Source organism: Triticum urartu, chromosome 1A (assembly GCF_056163025.1).
Source record: "Triticum urartu cultivar PI428250 chromosome 1A, HENAU_Tu73, whole genome shotgun sequence".
Classification (NCBI taxonomy): domain Eukaryota; kingdom Viridiplantae; phylum Streptophyta; class Magnoliopsida; order Poales; family Poaceae; genus Triticum; species Triticum urartu.
Window position 1 is genome coordinate 514,528,233 of NC_141873.1, and position 21,007 is coordinate 514,549,239.

The following is a 21,007-nucleotide window of genomic DNA, read 5'->3' on the forward strand; positions in this document are numbered from 1 at the left end:
AACATATTGTGTTTCTGCAATTCTTTTGCGAAGAGCCATCTTTATCATGATCATTTGCCTCATCTTTTCAAATGCTTGCCACAACAAGCACTACACCATGACACTGCATTTCCAACAACCAGGTTGGTCGGGAAAACAACTTCTGCCAACAAACAGTCGGTTGGGAAAGAGTATTGCCGACCGACACAGTCTGTTGGAGAAAGTCCAGACGGGAAAACCCTTTCCCGACCGACTTATCTTTGTCGACCGACAGTTCGATGGCTATTGAAAAACTTTCCCGACCGACTGTCTGACAGTATTTTTTGCCGACCAACTTTCTGTTAGCAGCTTTTCCTGACCGACTGTCTGACGGTGTTTGTTTTACCGACCAACTTTCTGTTAGCAGCTTTTCCCGACCGACTGTCTAACGGCGTTTGTTTTACCGACCGACTTTCTATTGGCCCTCCCATGAGCCTTTGCCGACCAACAATCAGATGGTGTTTTGTTTTGCCGACCAACAGTTCATCAACATTTTCTTTAGCCAACCACAACTATAGTTAACTTATGGTACTGATTATCACATACATATAATGAAATCACCAAGACACCATACATCACAGATTCACATCAGGTGCACGAAACATTTTTGTTTCATTAACTAATCGTCACATACATATACTTCAGTCTGTTCTAAAGATATCCACCAAGACACCATGCATCATGTTCACAAAAAGATAGCTAAAAGATACAAGTCTGAGATGTTATTTCTACACAATGAAAGCTAAAACATGCAGTTGACGTGGATCGCTGGCCTCATGGTTCCTTGTGAGTGCAGTCCTTTTGTTTGCTTCCTACAAAAGTTAAACATGTCTCAGTTCTAATACACTATCAGAAACTGCAAACATTCCATATGTCAGTGCAATCCTTTTTTTGTTCAGTGAATCACATGATGCTACTAGAAATAATAGAAGAGCTTAGCTAGCTTCATACCATATCTTAAAATATTAACATGTAAATTGTGTTGACTGCTTACACAGTAGTCTCTATAAATAATAGAAGCGCTTAGCTAGCTTCATACCAAAGACCAGAAAAAAGATCACCAAAGGCATACAATCAGAACATGCAACCATTACAATAACAATGTGAATTACATAAAGTGTCATATGCGAAACTAGGTAAGAGCAGATATAACATGGACTAGGAGTAGGTAAGCATTAGCAGTTGCCCAAGTGTCCAAGCCAAACCCAACACACCAAAATAATATTGAGCTGCTATTGCGCAGAACTGGGCTACAGTACCAAAACGCCAACACAAAGGATCATCTCATTCTCAAAATACAAATAGTAATAAATATAGAGAAGTCAATAACCATGTGTTAACACAAACGTTGATCCTCAGCTAAGATTACCCCAACTGGCCCACCATCTCCATAAGGAGCTGATAGGTCAGCAAAAGCATATGTTTCTTCTCTTTAAAAATAAATAAGATAGATTACTCTATTGGCATAGGCATAAAAACTGGAGTGCGTATGTAACACCCCGGATATGATTTACCCAATATGTAATCCAACTCTTGCCGTTTCCGGCCTTAAGTTATTTTATTTTCTCGGGTTCGGGTTTTTGTCTCCGTGTGTTGTTGTCGTTGTCATGCATCTCATATCATGTCATCATGTGCATTGCATTTGCATACGTGTTCATCTCATGCATCCGAGCATTTTCCCCGTTATCCGTTTTGCATTTCGGTGCTCCGTTCGCCTTCGGTGGTCATTTCTACCTTTCTTTCGTGTGTGGCGATTAAACATTTCCGGATTGGACCGAGACTTGCCAAGCGGCCTTGGTTTACTACCGGTAGACCGCCTGTCAAGTTTCGTACCATTTGGACTTCGTTTGATGCTCCAACGGTTAACCGAGGGACCGAAAAGGCCTCGTGTGTGTTGCAGCCCAACACCCCTCCAAGTTGGCCCAAAACCCACCAAAACCCTCTCCATCATCTAGAGCGTTCGATCATGATTGCGTGGCCGAAAACTGCACCTCATTTGGACACTCCTAGCTCCCTCTATGCCTATATAAAGACCCCCCGAAATTTCTCCTTCCCTTTCCTCCCGAAACCCTAGATCCATTTCATCCGCCGCCGCCGGACAAAAATCGCCGGGTCGGACATGGCAAGCCGCCACTCGCCGCCGCCTTCCCTCTCCGCGCCGGCCCAGGAGGCCCAGGCGAGGCCCCCGCGGCCCGGATCCGCCGCACCGCCCCGCGCATCGCCCGCCGCCGCCTTCTCCAGCTCCGGGCTCCGTCGCCCGACGCCTCTCTCCGCCGCTGCCGACTCGACGCCGGCCAGCGGGAGCTCCGCCGCGGCAGGCGCCGCCGCACCCGGACCGGCCACCGTCCCCGTCTCCGGCCACCACCGCCCGGCGAGGCCCGGCCTTCCTCCTCCCTCCTCAACGCCGCCTCCCCGAGCAACTCTGGCGACCTCGACTCCGTCTCCGGTGAACCTCGTAGATCGCGCCGGCCAGATCTGGATCCGGATCCCGTCTGGGTTGACTTTTCTGCCCGAAACCCTAATTATTTGCTCATGTTCATCATGTTGTATCTCCTCATCCGTAGCTCCGTTTTGGGCGTATAGCATATCAAAATGTTCGTCTCAGAGAGCACATCATTTCATCTCATTGCATCATTTTCATTTGATTTCATCTTGGTGCCCGAAATTCTGTTAAAAGAGTGCTATTTGAGATAATTGTCAGATCTGCTGCTCCAATTAGATATTTGTCATTTTTGCCATGATTATTGTGTGCATGATATGCCCATGAGCTCTACATGTGTTTTGTTATATGTTTTGCCATCTATCCAGAGGTGCAACCCATGTATTTTTGTGATGTGTGTGGTGACTAGCACAAGCTTGCAAAGTGAGGCATTTGTTAATGCTGATTTCAGGGACTTAGCATTTCCACTAAGTCCTTGACCTGTTTATCTCATATGGCCATATGTTCATGTTGTTTCCTAGTGATCCGTGCCTCTTTTGAGGATGATCAGTAAGGATGTTTTGTTAATATTTTAGTGCTCTATCCATCCGTGTCTTTGTTTGCAATTATGGAGTACCTAGCTTGAGTCAATCGACCTCTACTTTTGTCATTTCGTGAATCTGGGCAGATTGTCTACTTGTTAGCAATTTTGCCGAGGATGTTGTAGTTGATCCGTGCATGCTATGCTATTGTTATTGCCATGTCTAGTTTGCATTTTGTGTATTCTTGATGGGTGTATGCTTAGCTTGTCATGACTTGCTCTGTAGTGAGTGCATCGAGCTCGTAAACATGTCTACTTGATATCTGTTTTCAGCATGCTCCAGTTTTCACTAAGACTGAGAACTGATTATATTTTTGCCATGTTCACATGCTTGCAAATGTATTTTCTGATCCCTTTTGGCTCAAGGTCACTAAGGGACTTTTGTTAAGCTCTTTGAGTAGCTCCATGCCATGCTTTACTTTTCCATGTTCAGGTCCTGTAGCATATAGTTTTCATGCTTCAAAGAGTGCTATCTGATCTGAAATTCCAGACAAGTGTTAATTTCACTAAGTCTGAAACCTGTTTACCAAATGCATTTTTGCCATGCTTGTTTGAACCTGTTAATGGATGAATTGGTCGTAGCTCAGTGCTAGTCTTTTGTTAAGCTTCATGAATGGACACCTGCCATGTATTTTGATGCCATGTTTGGGTGTTGTAGCATGTCCATCTTGTTGCATTTAGATGGCTACTTACTGTTAATCGCAGAACGTGGTCATATTTGAATTGCTTGCCATTTCCAAACCGTAACTCTGATTCCGGTGTTCTTTATATCATTTTCAAGAGTTTTCATCTCATCTTTCCAGTGGCACACTTGGATTCCCAAGTTGAGGCCAGGTTCATGCATTCCCTGTCAAATCTTGCATATGCATCACATATTGCATCCCGCATAGCATACCATCTTTGCATCATGTTGTTTGATCCTTGCACGTGGTTGATTGTGTCCTTGTTGCTTGTTTGTCTAGTTTGGGTAGAGCCGGGAGACGACTTCGCTAACGAGGAGCCCGTTGAGTTTGCTTTCGAGGATCCAGTCAACTCTGACAACTTTGCAGGCAAGATGATCATACCCTCGAAATCACTACTATCTTTGCTTTGCTAGATGCTCGCTCTTTTGCTATGCCTATGCTACGATGCCTACCACTTGCTTATCATGCCTCCCAAATTGCCATGTCAAACCTAACCCACCATGCCCTAGCAAACCGTTGATTGGCTATGTTACCGCTTTGCTCAGCCCCTCTTATAGTGTTGCTAGTTACAGATGAAGATTGGAGACCGTTCCTTGTTGAAACACTATTTACTTGTTGGGATATCATTATATTGCCATGTTATCTTAATGCATCTATATACTTGGTAAAGGGTGGAAGGCTCGGGCCTCTCGCCTAGTGTTTTGTTCCACTCTTGCCACCCTAGTTTCCGTCATATCGGTGTTACGTTCTCGGATTTTGCGTTCCTTACGCGGTTGGGTTATAATGGGAACCCCTTGATAGTTCGCCTTGATTAAAGCTTTTCCAGCAATGCCCAACCTTGGTTTTACCATTTGCCACCTAGCCTCTTTTTCCTTTGGGTTTCCGGAGCCCGAGGGTCATTTTATTTAAACCCCCCCGGGCCAGTGCTCCTCTGAGTGTTGGTCCAAACAGAGTCGCTTGCAGCGCCACCTCGGGGCAACTCGAGGGTTGGTTTTAGTTGTACGTAATTTCATCTGAGTGTGCCCTGAGAACGATATGTGCAGCTCCTATCGGGTTTTGTCGGCACATTCGGGCGGTGTTGCTGGATTGGTCTTGACTTGTCGAAGTGTCTTGATGAACCGGGATACCGAGTCTGATCGGAATGTCTCGGGAGGAGGTCTATTCCTTCGTTGGCCGTGAGAGCTTGTCATGGGCTAAGTTGGGACTCTCCTGCAGGGATTTGAACTTTCGAAAGCCGTGCTCGCGGTTATGGGCAGATGGGAATTTGTTAATGTCCGGTTGTAGATAACTTGAACCTTAATTTAATTAAAATGAATCAACTGTGTGAGCTGCCGTGATGATCTCTTCTCGGCGGAGTCCGGGAAGTGAACACGGTGTTGCAGTAATGCTTGCGCAGGTTGTTCTCTAGTTTCTCGTTCGCGCTTTGCCCTCTCTTCTCGCTCTCTTTTGCGAACAGGATAGCCACCATATATGCTAGTCGCTTGCTACAGCTCCACATAATTACCTTGCCTTACCTTTAAGCTTAAATAGTCTTGATCGCGAGGGTGCGAGATTGCTGAGTCCCTGTGGCTCACAGATTACTTCCAAACCAGATGCAGGGCCTGATGATCCCGCTCCAGATGACGCGCTTGAGATCAAGTGGGAGTTCGATGAGGACTCACGCCGTTACTACGTGTCTTTCCCTGATGATCAGTAGTGGTGCCCAATTGGGGTGATCGGGACCGTGTCGCATGTTGGGTTTATCTTTCATTTTGGCGCCGTAGTCGGGCCATGAGTGTTTGAATGTTGTAATGCTATTTATGTACTTTGATTGACATGGCGAGTGTAAGCCAAATATGTATCTCCCCTTTTATTATCTATATTACATGGGATGTTGTGATGATTGCCTAACTTGCGACATTGCTTTCAATGCGGTTATGCCTCTAAGTCGTGCCTCGACACGTGGGAGCTATAGCCGCATCGAGGGCGTTACAAGTTGGTAATCAGAGCCTTCCCCGACCTTAGGAGCCCCCACTGATTGATCGTTTTTAGCGGCCGAGTTGTGTCTAGAAAAATGTTTTGAGTCATTTAGGAATTATATATCGGAGAGTTTAGGAATTCTTTTTACTTCCGAGTATCCTCATCGCTCTGGTAAGGCATCCTGACGTAGAGTTTTGACTCTTCTCTTCTCAAATTTCACTAAAAAAAATTTAGGATCACGCGGGTATCTTAGAATCGTTCCGATGGTTTTGTGACGAGAACATTGTTCTTGGTGCCTCCTGTCTTTAGGGGTTGTGGCAGTGTCCCGAGGAGTTGAGCTCCGAGGTGTTGTCGTCACAATTTTATCGTTGCTGTTCTGGAATACCTGAGTTTAGTACGCCGACATCGAAAATCTCTTTTATGCAGTTCGTTGGTGAGATAACCTCGACGCCACCCAGTACTGGGGCGGGAGTTCGGGAGTATCGCCATAACTTGTATAACGGATGCTTTTTCGAAGGTTGAGGTAGATGGTTTCCGAAGTTTTCTCGGTTATGTGTTGAAGGATGGATACAGCTGGATGTAGGAATTGCTAGATTTGGGTGAGATATTATGCTTCCCCTGTATCCCCAACACCTGATTGCATAACCGGAAAGGTTCGGGAGTTTCATAGGTGGGAATTCTTGTAGCTCTAGTTCTTCTTCCACGGATATTTGGTTTGAGATTGGGATTTCTTACCGAGTATTCGTTCTTGATCCGTACCTTGTTGTTTTATTCCTCTACCTAAATTCTAAGTGGCTTCTCAATTTATGGATATGTGACCATTTCAAGAGGAATGCATTCGTTCTTATGTTCGGATGTGAAGACTATATGTTCCAATTTTCATTCCGTTGGATTCAGCTTCAATATTTGTCTATCAATGTGCTAATGGTTGTCACCCTCTTCAGGATAGCTCCCGCTAAGAGCACCAATCAGAATCAGAATCAGGATCCGCCACCACCTCCTCCTCCTCCGGAGGCATGGCAAGCTGTGATGGCCGCAACCAATGCAAACACACAGTTGATCATGCAAATTCTTCAAGAGCGCAATCAAGCGAACCAAGGCAACCAAGGCAACAATCAGAATCACTTTGCTACACTCAACCAGTTCCTTGCTAACGGGCCAAAGACTTTCAGCAATTGTGTTGAGGCAACCGATGCTGACGATTGGCTAGTGGATCTGTGCAAGCATTTCGAGTGCAGTAACGTCAGGCCTGAGGACTTTGTCAAGTTTGCTTCCTTCCAACTCAAAGACCAAGCTGCAGAATGGTTCCGGCAGTACAAGGATTCCAGAGGAGGCCGTGCGATTACCTGGGATGAATTCCGTCAAGATTTCAAAGCTCATCATATCCCTCAGAGCGTGGTTGAAAGCAAGCGTGGGGAATTCCGCAACCTGAAGCAAGGCTCTTTGTCTGTCTATGACTACAACAAGTTGTTTCAGAAGCTCGCCCACTTTGCTAAGCATGACGTCCCTGATGAGAAGAGCATGATATACCAGTTCAGGGGTGGTCTCAGAGAAGAAATTCAGCTAGCTCTTGTTCTCTTTGAGCCCTTGAGGTACGATGAGTTCTATAATATGGCATTGAAGCAAGAGGCCGCTCAACTGAGGTGTGATGCTTCCAAGAAGTGAGTCAGAGATGCTACTCCTTCTTCCTCTACTCAAGTGGCCAAGCAGCAGAAGTATTGGCTTCCTTCTCCTCCGTTCCGTCAGCCGTATCAGCAGAAGAGCAAAGGTGGCAGTGGATCTTCCCACCCACCCAACCCTGGCTTTCAGAACAAGACTTCGTCTCAAGCTCCAAGATCGAGTGCTCCGTATCACCGTCCGCTTTCAGAAGTCACGTGCAACAAGTGCCAACAGAAGGGTCACTATGCCAACAAATGCTTCAATCAGAGGCGTCTTCCTCCTCCTCCTGTGAGATCGGCAAGTACAGCTGTGGTCAAGCATAACCCCAAGCATGCCAAGGTCAATTTGCTGAATGCAGCTCAGGCAGAGGACTCGCCAGATGTCATCATGGGTAACCTTCATGTTAACGATGTTCCCGCAAAAATTCTTTTTGACACTGGTGCATCGCTTTCTTTTATTTCAACACCATTTGTTGCCAAGCATGATTTTGTGACCGAGAGGGTTCCTGTCCCGTTGAAGATTGTGTCTCCGGGCAAGCAAATGACTTCTAACAATTGCGTCCCGGATGTCTCTATCACGTTGGGTGATTACAAGTTCCTTTCTTCTCCGGTGATTCTTGGTAACTCGGATATTGATCTTATTCTCGGAATGGATTGGCTTTCTAAGCACAAGGCGCATCTTGATTGTACAGCCAGGCAGATTCAATTGACTCATTCGTCTGAGGATGTAATTGTCTTTGCCGCTCACGATGATACCATCCGTCTATTTTCTCTCAATGAGAAGGGTGAACTGGATGCTATCTCGCAAATTCCAGTCGTTTGCGAATATCAAGACGTCTTTCCAGAAGAGCTTCCAGGAATGCCTCCGCACCGGCCAGTTGAATTCGTCATCGATCTTGAGCCTAGCACAGAACCTGTGTGCAAGCATCCTTACAAGCTCGGACCTGAAGAGTTGAAGGAGCTGAAGAAGCAACTCGATGCTCAAGAGAGAATGGGTCTCATCCGGCCTAGTTCTTCTCCGTGGGGTTGTGGTGTTCTTTTTGTGAAGAAGAAGGATGGAACGGACCGACTTTGTGTTGATTACCGTCCATTGAACAAGAAGACCATCAAGAACAAATACCCACTTCCCAACATCAACGAGCTGTTCGAACAACTCAAAGGTGCCCAAGTATTCTCCAAGCTTGATCTCCGTATGAGTTATCATCAGATTCGAATCCGTGAGCAAGATATTCCCAAGACGGCTTTTAGGACAAGCTATGGGTCATATGAATACACTGTCATGTCTTTTGGTCTCGTCAACGCTCCTCCGACGTTCTCTCGCATGATGAACTTCATCTTCAACGCCTACACCAATGACTTCGTTTTGGTCTATCTCGACGACATTCTGGTTTTCTTGAAGAACAAGGAAGATCATGCCAAGCAATTACGTTTGGTACTCGATAAGCTCAGGGAACACAAGTTTTACGCCAAGTTCTCCAAGTGCGAATTTTGGCTCGATGAGGTTCTTTATCTTGGTCATATCATCTCTGCCAAGGGCATTGCGGTGAATCCTGAGAAGGTGTCTGCAATTGTGAATTGGGAACCTCCTCAGAACGCGAAGCAACTCTGTAGCTTCCTCGGTCTCGCAAGCTACTGCCGAAGATTCGTTGAAAACTTTTCTAAGATCGCGAAGCCTCTCTCAAATCTTCTCCAGAAGCACGTCAAGTACGTTTGGTCTCCGGAATGTGACATTGCTTTCAACACTTTGAAAGAGAAATTGGTCACCGCTCCAGTTCTGACTCCGCCTGATGAATCCAAACCATACGAGGTCTTTTGCGATGCCTTTTTCCAAGATCTTGGCGCAGTGTTGATGCAAGAGTAGAAAGTTGTTGCTTATACCTCTCGCCAGTTGAAGCCCAATGAGAAGAACTACCCCACTCATGATCTCGAGTTGGCGGCAGTTGTGCATGCTCTTTTGACTTGGAGACATCTCTTATTGGGAAGAAAAGTGGACATCTTCACTGACCACAAGAGTCTCAAGTACATCTTCACTCAGCCTAATCTCATTCTCAGGCAAACTCGATGGGTCGAAATGATTCGAGAGTATAATCCGAGTATCGAGTATACTCCAGGCAAGGCCAATGTGATTGCTGACGCATTGAGCAGGAAGGCTTACTGCAACAGTCTTATTCTCAAACCTTATCAACCCGACCTTTGTGAAGCTTTCCGCAAGCTTAATCTGCAAGTTGTTCCTCAAGGTTTCCTCGCCAACCTTCTAGTCTCTCCTATCTTGGAAGACCAGATTCGCCAAGCTCAGCTTCTTGATGCTATGGTGAAGAAGGTGAAGATTGGGATTGCCAAGAGTCAACCCAAGTACAAGTGTTACCGCCTTGATGACAAGGATACTCTCTTCTTCGAGGATCATATTGTTGTACCCAAAGGTGACCTTCATAAAGTGATCATGAATGAGGCTCACAATTCTCTCCTCCCCATCCACCCTGGTAGCACGAAGATGTATCAGGACCTCAAGCAGGCTTATTGGTGGACTCGAATGAAGCGCGAGATTGCTCAATTCGTGAATGAATGTGATGTCTGCAGAAGAGTGAAGGCAGAACACCAAAGGCCAGCGGGTCTCCTCCAACCTCTTGCCATTCCAGAATGGAAGTTTGACCACATTGAGATGGACTTCGTGACTGGGTTTCCAAAGTCCAAGCGTGGCAATGATGCTATATTCGTTGTCATCGACAAACTCACTAAAGTGGCTCACTTTCTGCCTATCAAAGAGTCAATCACTGCAGCTCAATTGGCGGAACTCTATACCTCTCGAATTGTCTCTCTGCACGGGATTCCTCAAGTGATCTCTTCAGACCGTGGCAGCATCTTTACCTCCAAGTTTTGGGATTCTTTTCAGAAGGCCATGGGCACCAACATCCGCTTCAGCACAGCTTTCCATCCGCAAACTAGCGGTCAAGTCAAGCGTGTCAACCAGATTCTTGAAGATATGCTCAGGGCTTGTGTGATCTCCTTCAGCATGAAGTGGGAGGATTGTCTTCCTTATGCTGAATTCTCCTACAACAACAATTTTCAAGCAAGTTCGGGCAAGGCCCCATTTGAAATTCTGTATGGCAGGAAGTGCCGTACCCCTCTCAACTGGTCTGAAACCGGTGAACGTCAGCTTTTGGGTAATGACTTAATCACAGAGGCAGAGGAAATGTGCAAAGTCATTCGAGATAACCTCAAAGCAGCCCAATCCCGCTAGAAGAGCTACTATGATAGTAAGCACCGTGATTTGGCTTTCGAGATCGGAGATCATGTTTACCTCCGCGTCTCTCCTATGAAAGGTACTCGTCGCTTCGGTATCAAAGGGAAGCTTGCCCCTAGATACGTGGGACCTTTCAAGATCGTCAGCAAGAGAGGCGATCTCGCCTATGAACTCGAGCTTCCTTCAAACTTTGCAAATGTTCATGACGTGTTCCATGTCTCTCAGCTCCGAAAGTGCTTCAAGACTCCTGACCGCACCGTAAACTTCGAGGACATTGAACTCCAAGAAGATCTCTCTTATCGTGAGCACCCCGTTCCTATTCTTGAAGAGACTAAACACAAGACTCGCAACAAGTCAATCAAATTCCTCAAAGTCAAGTGGTCACACCATTCCGACCGTGAAGCTACCTGGGAACGCGAGGATCACCTCCGTTCTGAGTACCCGGCGTTCTTTCAGTCCTAGATCTCAGGATGAGATCCTTTCGTAGTGGTGGAGTGTTGTAACACCCCGGATATGATTTACCCAATATGTAATCCAACTCTTGCCGTTTCCGGCCTTAAGTTATTTTATTTTCTCGGGTTTGGGTTTTTGTCTCCGTGTGTTGTTGTCGTTGTCATGCATCTCATATCATGTCATCATGTGCATTGCATTTGCATACGTGTTCATCTCATGCATCCGAGCATTTTCCCCGTTGTCCGTTTTGCATTCCGGCGCTCCGTTCTCCTTCGGTGGTCATTTCTACCTTTCTTTCGTGTGTGGCGATTAAACATTTCCAGATTGGACCAAGACTTGCCAAGCGGTCTTGGTTTACTACCGGTAGACCGCCTATCAAGTTTCGTACCATTTGGACTTCGTTTGATGCTCCAACGGTTAACCGAGGGACCGAAAAGGCCTCGTGTGTGTTGCAGCCCAACACCCCTCCAAGTTGGCCCAAAACCCACCAAAACCCTCTCCATCATCTAGAGCGTTCGATCACGATCGCGTGGCCGAAAACCGCACCTCATTTGGACACTCCTAGCTCCCTCTATGCCTATATAAAGACCCCCTGAAATTTCTCCTTCCCTTTCCTCCCGAAACCCTAGATCCATTTCATCCGCCGCCGCCGGACAAAAATCGCCGGGCCGGACATTGTCCGACCCGCGCCGCTGCCGCCACTCGCCGCCGCCTTCCCTCTACGCGCCGGCCCGGGAGGCCCAGGCGAGGCCCCCGCGGCCCGGATCCGCCGCGCCGCCCTGCGCATCGCCCCGCCGCCGCCTTCTCCAGCTCCGGGCTCCGTCGCCCGAAGCCTCTCTGCGCCGCCGCCGACTCGACGCCGGCCAGCGGGAGCTCCGCCGCGGCAGGCGCCGCCGCACCCGGACCGGCCATCGTCCCCGTCTCCGGCCACCACCGCCCGGCGAGGCCCGGCCTTCCTCCTCCCTCCTCAACGCCGCCTCCCCGAGCAACTCCAGCGAACCTCGTAGATCGCGCCGGCCAGATCTGGATCTGGATCCCGTCTGGGTTGACTTTTCTGCCCGAAACCCTAATTATTTGCTCATGTTCATCATGTTGTATCTCCTCATCCGTAGCTCCGTTTTGGGCATATAGCATATCAAAATGTTCGTCTCAGAGAGCGCATCATTTCATCTCATTGCATCATTTTCATTTGATTTCATCTTGGTGCCCGAAATGCTATTAGAAGAGTGCTATTTTAGATAATTGTCAGATCTGCTGCTCCAATTAGATATTTGTCATTTTTGCCATGATTATTGTGTGCATGATATGCCCATCAGCTCTACATGTGTTTTGTTATATGTTTTTGCCATCTATCCAGAGGTGCAACCCATGTATTTTTGTGATGTGTGTGGTGACTAGCACAAGCTTGCAAAGTGAGGCATTTGTTAATGCTGATTTCAGGGACTTAGCATTTCCACTAAGTCCTTGACCTGTTTATCTCATATGGCCATATGTTCATGTTGTTTCCTAGTGATCCGTGCCTCTTTTGAGGATGATCAGTAAGGATGTTTTGTTAATATTGTAGTGCTCTATCCATCCGTGTCTTTGTTTGCAATTATGGAGTACCCTAGCTTGAGTCAATCGAGCTCTACTTTTGTCATTTCGTGAATCTGGGCAGATTGTCTACTTGTTAGCAATTTTACCGAGGATGTTGTAGTTGATCTGTGCATGCTATGCTATTGTTCTTGCCATGTCTAGCTTGCATTTTGTGTATTCTTGATGGGTGTATGCTTAGCTTGTCATGACTTGCTCTGTAGTGAGTGCATCGAGCTCGTAAACATGCCTACTTGATATCTGTTTTCAGCATGCTCCAGTTTTCACTAAGACTGAGAACTGATTATGTTTTTTCCATGTTCACATGCTTGCAAATGTATTTTCTGATCCCTTTTGGCTCAAGGTCACTAAGGGACTTTTGTTAAGCTCTTTGAGTAGCTCCATGCCATGCTTTACTTTGCCATGTTCAGGTCCTGTAGCATATAGTTTTCATGCTTCAAAGAGTGCTATCTGATCTGAAATTCCAGACAAGTGTTAATTTCACTAAGTCTGAAACCTGTTTACCAAATGCATTTTTGCCATGCTTGTTTGAACCTGTTAATGGATGAATTGGTCGTAGCTCAGTGATAGTCTTTTGTTAAGCTTCAGGAATGGATCCCTGCCATGTATTTTGATGCCATGTTTGGGTGCTGTAGCATGTCCATCTTGTTGCATTTAGATGGCTACTTGCTGTTAATCGCAGAACGTGGTCATATTTGAATTGCTTGCCATTTCCAAACCGTAACTCCGATTCCGGCGTTCTTTATATCGTTTTCAAGCGTTTTCATCTCATCTTTCCAGTGCCACACTTGGATTCCCAAGTTGAGGCCAGGTTCATGCATTCCCTGTCAAATCTTGCATATGCATCACATATTGCATCCCGCATAGCATACCATCTTTGCATCATGTTGTTTGATCCTTGCACGTGGTTGATTGTGTCCTTGTTGCTTGTTTGTCTTGTTTGGGTAGAGCCGGGAGACGAGTTCGCTAACGAGGATCCCGTTGAGTTTGCTTTCGAGGATCCAGTCAACTCTGACAACTTTGCAGGCAAGATGATCATACCCTCGAAATCACTACTATCTTTGCTTTGCTAGATGCTTGCTCTTTTGCTATGACTATGCTACGATGCCTACCACTTGCTTATCATGCCTCCCAAATTGCCATGTCAAACCTCTAACCCACCATGTCCTAGCAAACCGTTGATTGGCTATGTTACCGCTTTGCTCAGCCCCTCTTATTGCGTTGCTAGTTGCAGGTGAAGATTGGAGACCGTTCCTTGTTGAACACTATTTACTTGTTGGGATATCATTATATTGCCATGTTATCTTAATGCATCTATATACTTGGTAAAGGGTGGAAGGCTCGGGCCTCTCGCCTAGTGTTTTGTTCCACTCTTGCCACCCTAGTTTCCGTCATATCGGTGTTACGTTCTCGGATTTTGCGTTCCTTACGCGGTTGGGTTATAATGGGAACCCCTTGATAGTTCGCCTTGATTAAAGCTTTTCCAGCAATGCCCAACCTTGGTTTTACCATTTGCCACCTAGCCTCTTTTTTCCTTGGGTTTCCGGAGCCCGAGGGTCATCTTATTTAAACCCCCCGGGCCAGTGCTCCTCTGAGTGTCGGTCCAAACAGAGCAACTTGCAGCGCCACCTCGGGGCAACTCGAGGGTTGGTTTTAGTTGTACGTAGTGTTCATCTGAGTGTGCCCTGAGAACGATATGTGCAGCTGAAAGGACATGCGGTGCCCCCATGTGTGGTTTTGGTAATTGATGACAATCTCTATGGACTAACGGTTGCCTTGAGTTATATTTGAAGGATTTGTTGAAGTCCATGTGTTGGTTTCAGGGAGTTTATGAGATGGCCAAAGTGCTTTTCAAGGAATTATCCAAAGATTGGTCATGTGTGAATTTAGATGCCCAAAGTGCTTTTCAAGGAATTATCCAAAGATTGGTCATGTGTGAGTTGAGTTTATTGCAAGCATGTCTTGAAGAAGAAGATTGTGTGATCATTCATGTTTACCTTCAAGACATCATCCAAATGAAGAGAGTTGGAAAGATTCAATGTTGAACAAGACTAAGTCAAGAGTGAATCAAGTTGATCAACTCACAAAGCGTAGAAGAAGTACCGAGAGGGATCAAGTGATCCCATGGTATGGTAAGCATTGTCCATTATGCTTTGTGTACTAACACATGGTCTACGTGAGAGTTCTTTGTGGGGTTAGGTATGTTTCCATGGTCTTGCATCAAGAGGAAGATCTCATACAACCCATGGAGGATGACATCAAGTGGTGATCGTCATCACGTTTGTAGTGTGCAAGTTCAAGTGGAGCAACTCGAAGAGAGGCTCACCCATAATGGAGTATGGGGGAGCAATCAAGCTTGAAGCTTGTTTTCCATTGTGGTGTCAATGGAATTGTGAAGATGTGCCAAAGAGTGGCTCACCCATAGTGGAGTATGGGCAAGCAATCAACTAGTCTTCATCGAGCCAACACAATCAAGAAATGTGGTCCAACTTGAGGAAGTCAATATCGTCATCATCTAGCTCAAGTGGACTATGTGCAAGGCAAAGGTTTGCCCTTGATAGGTTTTCTATTTTACCGGTCTCATAGTGGTAGTTGGGAGACCGGGTTGTAGGATCGATTGCCGTACTATCAAGGGGGGCTCTCTAGGAAGTAGCTTGATCGTATCATTAGTCAAGAGCTCAAACCATTGCATCCTTGCATCATCTTTCTTGGTTCTTGTTTGGTTCCATTTGTGAGTCTTAGATCTTATGGTCATCTTGATGACAAGCTTGAGTTCATCGAAAACGGAGTTCGCATGCATGTTCTATGATGTTTTCGGTGTTGGAGGTTTTACCGGTCTTTTCCGAGGAAGGGTTCTCACCATTTTATTATGGTCCTTTTCTCACTTGCTTCTTATTTATATTTCTCTCAAGATTGTGTTAGCCCTTGTCGTTAGCTTTCCAACAAACTTGGTTTCGTTGAATTCGGAGCTCGTATGCGAAAGTTGTGGCTGTTTTAATATTGCCTGTTTTACACAGAGAGGTTGTACCGCCCCATGGAGAGGTTGTACCGCTTGACCGGTACAACCGGTGTTTGGAGCTGTTGTACCGCTCCAGAATTGGTCCGGAGGTTGTACCGGTCATGTATCGCTCTACCACCGGACTGGTCTCTGTTGTGGTGCGGTTGTTGGGCGGTTGTGGGCCGGTTGTACCGCTTATTGCCTGTTACTGGTTGTACCGGTGCTCATAGAGGTTGTACCACTCCTATGTTGTTCTGTACATAACGGGCAGATTCGTGGGGACCTATTTAAGGGGGTCTTCTTCCCCAATGGTTCCCCATCTCTTGAGCTTGTTTTTGCCCCCATTGTTGACCTTCTTTGAGCTTGCTAACTCTCACTCCCTCCATGGATTCTTGCTAGTTTTTGAGGGAAAAGAGAGAGGAGATCTAGATCCACATTTCCACCAATCACTTTCTCCTCTATGTGAGGGGAACCCCTTGGATCTAGATCTTGGAGTTCTTGGTGTTCTCCTTCTTGTTCTTCCTCTCATTTTCCTCCCTAGCATTAGTTGCTCTGGTGGGATTTGAGAGAGAAGGACTTGGGCACTCCGTGTGCCCTTGCCATTGCATTTGGTGCATCGGTTTGAGTTCTCCGCGGTGATACGTGGAAGTGAAGTTTGAGAAGCTTATTACTCTTGGGTGTTTGCGCACCCTAGAGCTTGTTCCTCTTGGGTGCCTTGGCGCCCTAGACGGTTGGTGTTGTTCGGAGCTCAATCATTGTGGTGTAAAGCTCCGGGCAAGCGTCGGGGTCTCCAATTAGGTTGTGGAGATCGCCCCGAGCAATTTGACGGGTACCGGTGACCGCCCCCAAGGGTTGCCAAAGTGTACGGGTTCGGTGACCGCCCCCAAGGGTTGCAATTTGTACGGGTTCGGTGACCGCCCTCAAGGGTCCCTTAGTGGAATCACGGCATCTTGCATTGTGCGAGGGCGTGAGGAGATTACGGTGGCCCTAGTGGCTTCTTGGGGAGCATTGTGCCTCCACGCCGCTCCAAACGGAGATTAGCATCCGCAAGGGTGTGAACTTCGGGATACATCGTCGTCTCCGCGTGCCTCGGTTATCTCTTACCCGAGCTCTTTACTTATGCACTTTACTTTGTGATAGCCATATTGTTTCTTGTCATATATCTTGCTATCACATAGTTGCTTATCTTGCTTAGCATAAGTTGTTGGTGCACATAGGTGAGCCTAATTGTTTTAGGTTTTGTGCTTGACAAATTAACCGCTAGGTTTATTCCGCATTTGTTCAAGCCTAAACCGTAATTATTTTAAAACGCCTATTCACCCCCCTCCTCTAGGCGACATCCACGATCTTTCAATTGGTATCAGAGCCTCGTTTCTCTTTATTGGGCTTAACCGCCTAAAGAGTAAGGATGTCGACTAGGGGTTTAGGATTCTCTGACACTCTTAGTTTCGATGGCACAAATTTTGATGTTTGGGTAATTCGCATGCTTAATCTCTTTAGGGTCATGGACCCAAATTTAGAGCGAATTGTAGATATGGGTTTTTCTCCTTCAAAGGATCCCCAAAGATTATCTTTAGAGGACGAGAAAAACTCTTATCTCAATGCTCAAGCTTCTAATGTGCTTTTCGATGCTTTGAGCAATGTAGTTATATTTCAACTCATGCCGTTCCGGGATGCTCATGAGTTGTGGACGAAGCTTCAAGAAAAATATGGTGTGTCCAAGATTTGTGGGGATGATTGTTCTCCCTCCACCTCCGGTCGTATAGTCTTCTCAACTTCTTCTACTTCACCTACATGTGGTTTGCCACAAGGTAATGATATGGTGAGTAGTGTTGGTCATTGCAATGATGATAGTATGCTTATTGTGGATGATCCTTCATCACTATCTTATTGCAATGCTCCTTCTTTGGACTTTAACACTTCGAGCACTCTAAATGTTTCACATGCTTGTGTTAAAAGTTCTTGCATATCTTGTAGAAATTGCTTGCTCAAATCTCATGATGATATGCTTGCTATGTCTTGTTGCCATGATAAAAATGTATCTATTTCCTCGAGTTGTTGTGCTAACAATGTAGAGGAAACCCAACACTCCATGGAACAAGATGTGGTCTTGAACGGTGCTTCAAGGGATCCTACATCATCATCGGTTGCTTTTTTCCTTATGGCCAAGGCTTCAAAGGTATCTCCCACTTTGAATCCCAATATATCTTGTGATAATATTGATGATGGCAAGAGTGATGATGATGTCGATTATGATGAAGAGAATGATGATGTTGCCTCCTTAAAAGTTAAGGGGGAAATAATTTTTAAAGCTCTTCTTAAGAATAAAATTGCTCGTTCCAACTTCATGGAAATCATGTCTATTGCTATTGAGGGCAAGAAATATATTGATGAGTTGGAATCTCGTCTTGAGGAGCATGAGGTCACCATTGATAAAATGGAAGGTCATGAGCGTGATTACGCTAATGAGATTGCGGACCTCTCTCAAGCTCTTGAACTTGAACAAACCACCAAGGAATCTCTTGAGGAGACTTTTGCTCTAGAGTTATCTAGAGTGAAGGAATCTCATGATAGAGCTCTTGAGGTGGCCAATGTTTTTGAAACTAAAAATGCTAAGCTTGAAGTTGCTCATGCTGGACTCCTTGAGGATTTTGAGCACCTCGAAAATGGCTCAAGGGTCGTCAAGGGTGAGCTCATCAAACTCACCGAGTCTCATGCTCAACTTGAAGCTTCATATTCAAAAGAGCTTGCCAAGTTGTCTTCTCCTCTTGTTTCTAATGATGATGCTTGTGCCACTAACTCTATCTCTTGTGAAGCATCCATATTGAAGGAGAATGTTGAGCTAAGGGCTCAACTTGAGTTGCTATCTATCAATTATGAGATGTTGGAAGAAAATCATGTAAAGCTCACAAGCTCTCATGATGATCTTCTAGTATCCCATAATGTGCTAAAGTTAGCTCATGAGGCCATGCTTGCTAAGGTAACATCTAGTGAGCCTCATGTGGATACTAGCACCACTTTTATTCAAAATGCTATATTGCCTTGTGCTAGTCCTCGTGATTCATCCATACATAACATTGGTACATCTTGTGATGAATTGCTTTCCTTGCCTTGTTGCTCTAATGATGAAGCTTATACTTCCTCTAGTACTTGTGTTGAGACTAACCATGTAGAGGAAATCAAAGAGCTCAAGGACCAAGTCACTTCTTTGAAGAAAGACTTGGAAAAGAGTCATGAAGGGAAATTTACTCTCAACAACATCTTGAGCATGCAAAAATCCCCCAATGACAAAGGTGGACTTGGATTCAACTCCAACAAGAAGAAGAAGTCCAAGGTGAACAAAAGGAAGGGCCAAGAACAAGTCAAGAATTCGGCCAAGATTGTTTGCTTCAAGTGCAAAGTAGAAAGGCATCATGTTAGATCTTGCCCATTGAAGAAGAAGCCCATTAGTGACAAGCAACAAGGGAAGCGGCCACAAGTACACTCTCATTCTCAACCTCAAGTTGAAGGAAAGCCTCTTCCCAAGAAGACTCAAGCTTATGCTTCTCAAGTTGAGAAATCAAGTGAGAAGAAAGTGAAGAGTAGACATTGCTACCTATGTCGCAAGAAAGGTCACCTCGCCTCTTCATGCACTAGTGGTAACTTATCCAACCCAATTATTATTGATGATTTTTATTCTCTTGGGAAGGATAAGGTTGGCAATGTGGTTGCAAAGTTTGTTGGTACTCAAAGTGGTTTGAAGCAAAGAACCATTTGGGTAGCCAAGCCTATTGTGAGTAACCTCTTAGGACCCAACTTGATTGGGGACCAACAAGCTCAAACTTGATCAATAGGTGATGTTGGAGGTCATTGGAGACTTGGCTACATTATGAAGAATTAAGGGTACTTCATCATTCTTATTGTCTCAAGCCAAGTCAATTGAATCATCAAGATTATATCTTATATCCAATGTGCCTCCTTGCGGTAACTTGTACCTCAATTGCTTACATTGAAAGTTACTTGCCCCCTTGCATGTTTTGGTTTTGTTCCTTGCATGTGTGTGTATATGTTGTGCTTCCAACTTAATTATCTTGAGCAATCAAGTATGTGTGTGTTGGTTTGCACATCATGTACATGTGTGTCATGCGTTGAGCCTCTTGCATCTTGTTTTTTTCTTAGTTGGCTCTTGTGAGAGATTAATGGAATATCCCATTATGGGGGGAGTGATGTGCTTTGTGCACTTCACAATCCTATAAAGGTGGGTACATGGGAAATACCACTTAGTATTGATATTGCAAGCTTATCTAGTCACTATGTGGTATGTCTTCTCATGAGAAATTCAAATTCTAAATAGTCCATTAATTATCTCTTGTTGGATCCTTTAATTGCCTCTTGTCTATCTTTAATTGGTATCACATTATGGGGGAGTAATATGCTATGTGTATATTACTAGCCTAGAAAATGTGTACATTTGAGATATTGTCATCTAGAGTTGATATTGTAAATTATCTTGTTCCTAGGTGGCATGTTAGCTCTACAAGTTGCAATTTTCTTTTTGTTTGGTGTGAAGACGATGTCGGATATCCTTGCCATCTACCACCGGGAATTATTTCCAAATACTTCTTGTCTTTTGACAATTGGTACTCACATGGTAGATATTATTGATCATCTTTACATTAGCCTTTGCTTTTATTTGCCCTTTCTCTTGCCAAGGATTGTATCAACTCCCTTTGTCTTCCATACCACTTGTGAATCTTGTTTATTTCTTGATCTTGTCTAGTGTTTGTATAGATATAGTGAAAGTGGTGATCCCATCTTGTGCTTTTTGTATTCAAATGCAAATTCTCCATATTGCACAATGCTTGGGGGAGATATCCTATTTTTCTATAAAACACTCTTCTTGTGATCCTTATCAAGTGTGTGTCGGTGGAAGGCAAGTCGTTTCTTTTGGGTACTTTGTGCCATCATGAAACTTTGTAGAGAGCTTGGTTTGTTTGGAACCATCCTCTCTTTTGGGGGTTTGATATCCTTTATTTAGTGGGTATCAATGGATATCTCATTCCTTGATGTATCTTTTATTGATATTCTCCAAGTGATGATTTATTCATTTGATATCTTTTCTTCACTTGGTATTTCTTTTTCTTTTGGTATCGGTTCTTGAAAGTCTTGAGCATGCGTATTAACTTTGTGTAGTATCTTTGGCATGTTTTCTTTCTTTGACCAAATATATAGGGGAAGCTCTACCAAGTCTCAAATTGGATGAGATGTGCATGAAATTTATTTTCGTATCTATGTGCACATATTTATGTGGAGTTTTTCCTATGTATTGTCGGTTCTCTAACTCTTTGGTCCCAATGAGTTTGGATACCATTTTGTTTGTGTTGTTGTTCTAGGAACAATTGGAG

At 45.1% G+C, this 21,007-nt stretch overlaps 1 long non-coding RNA gene across 1 annotated transcript in view; it reads right to left on the reverse strand.

The window, feature by feature from the left end:
- Window positions 1-611: 611 nt before the first annotated feature.
- The window catches only part of LOC125524115 (uncharacterized), a 29,961-nt gene continuing 9,565 nt past the window's right edge, over window positions 612-21,007 (reverse strand). Inside the window, exon 4 of the long non-coding RNA XR_015608120.1 lies at window positions 612-830. This is a non-coding gene — a long non-coding RNA (uncharacterized LOC125524115). The remainder of the gene's footprint in view (window positions 831-21,007) is intronic.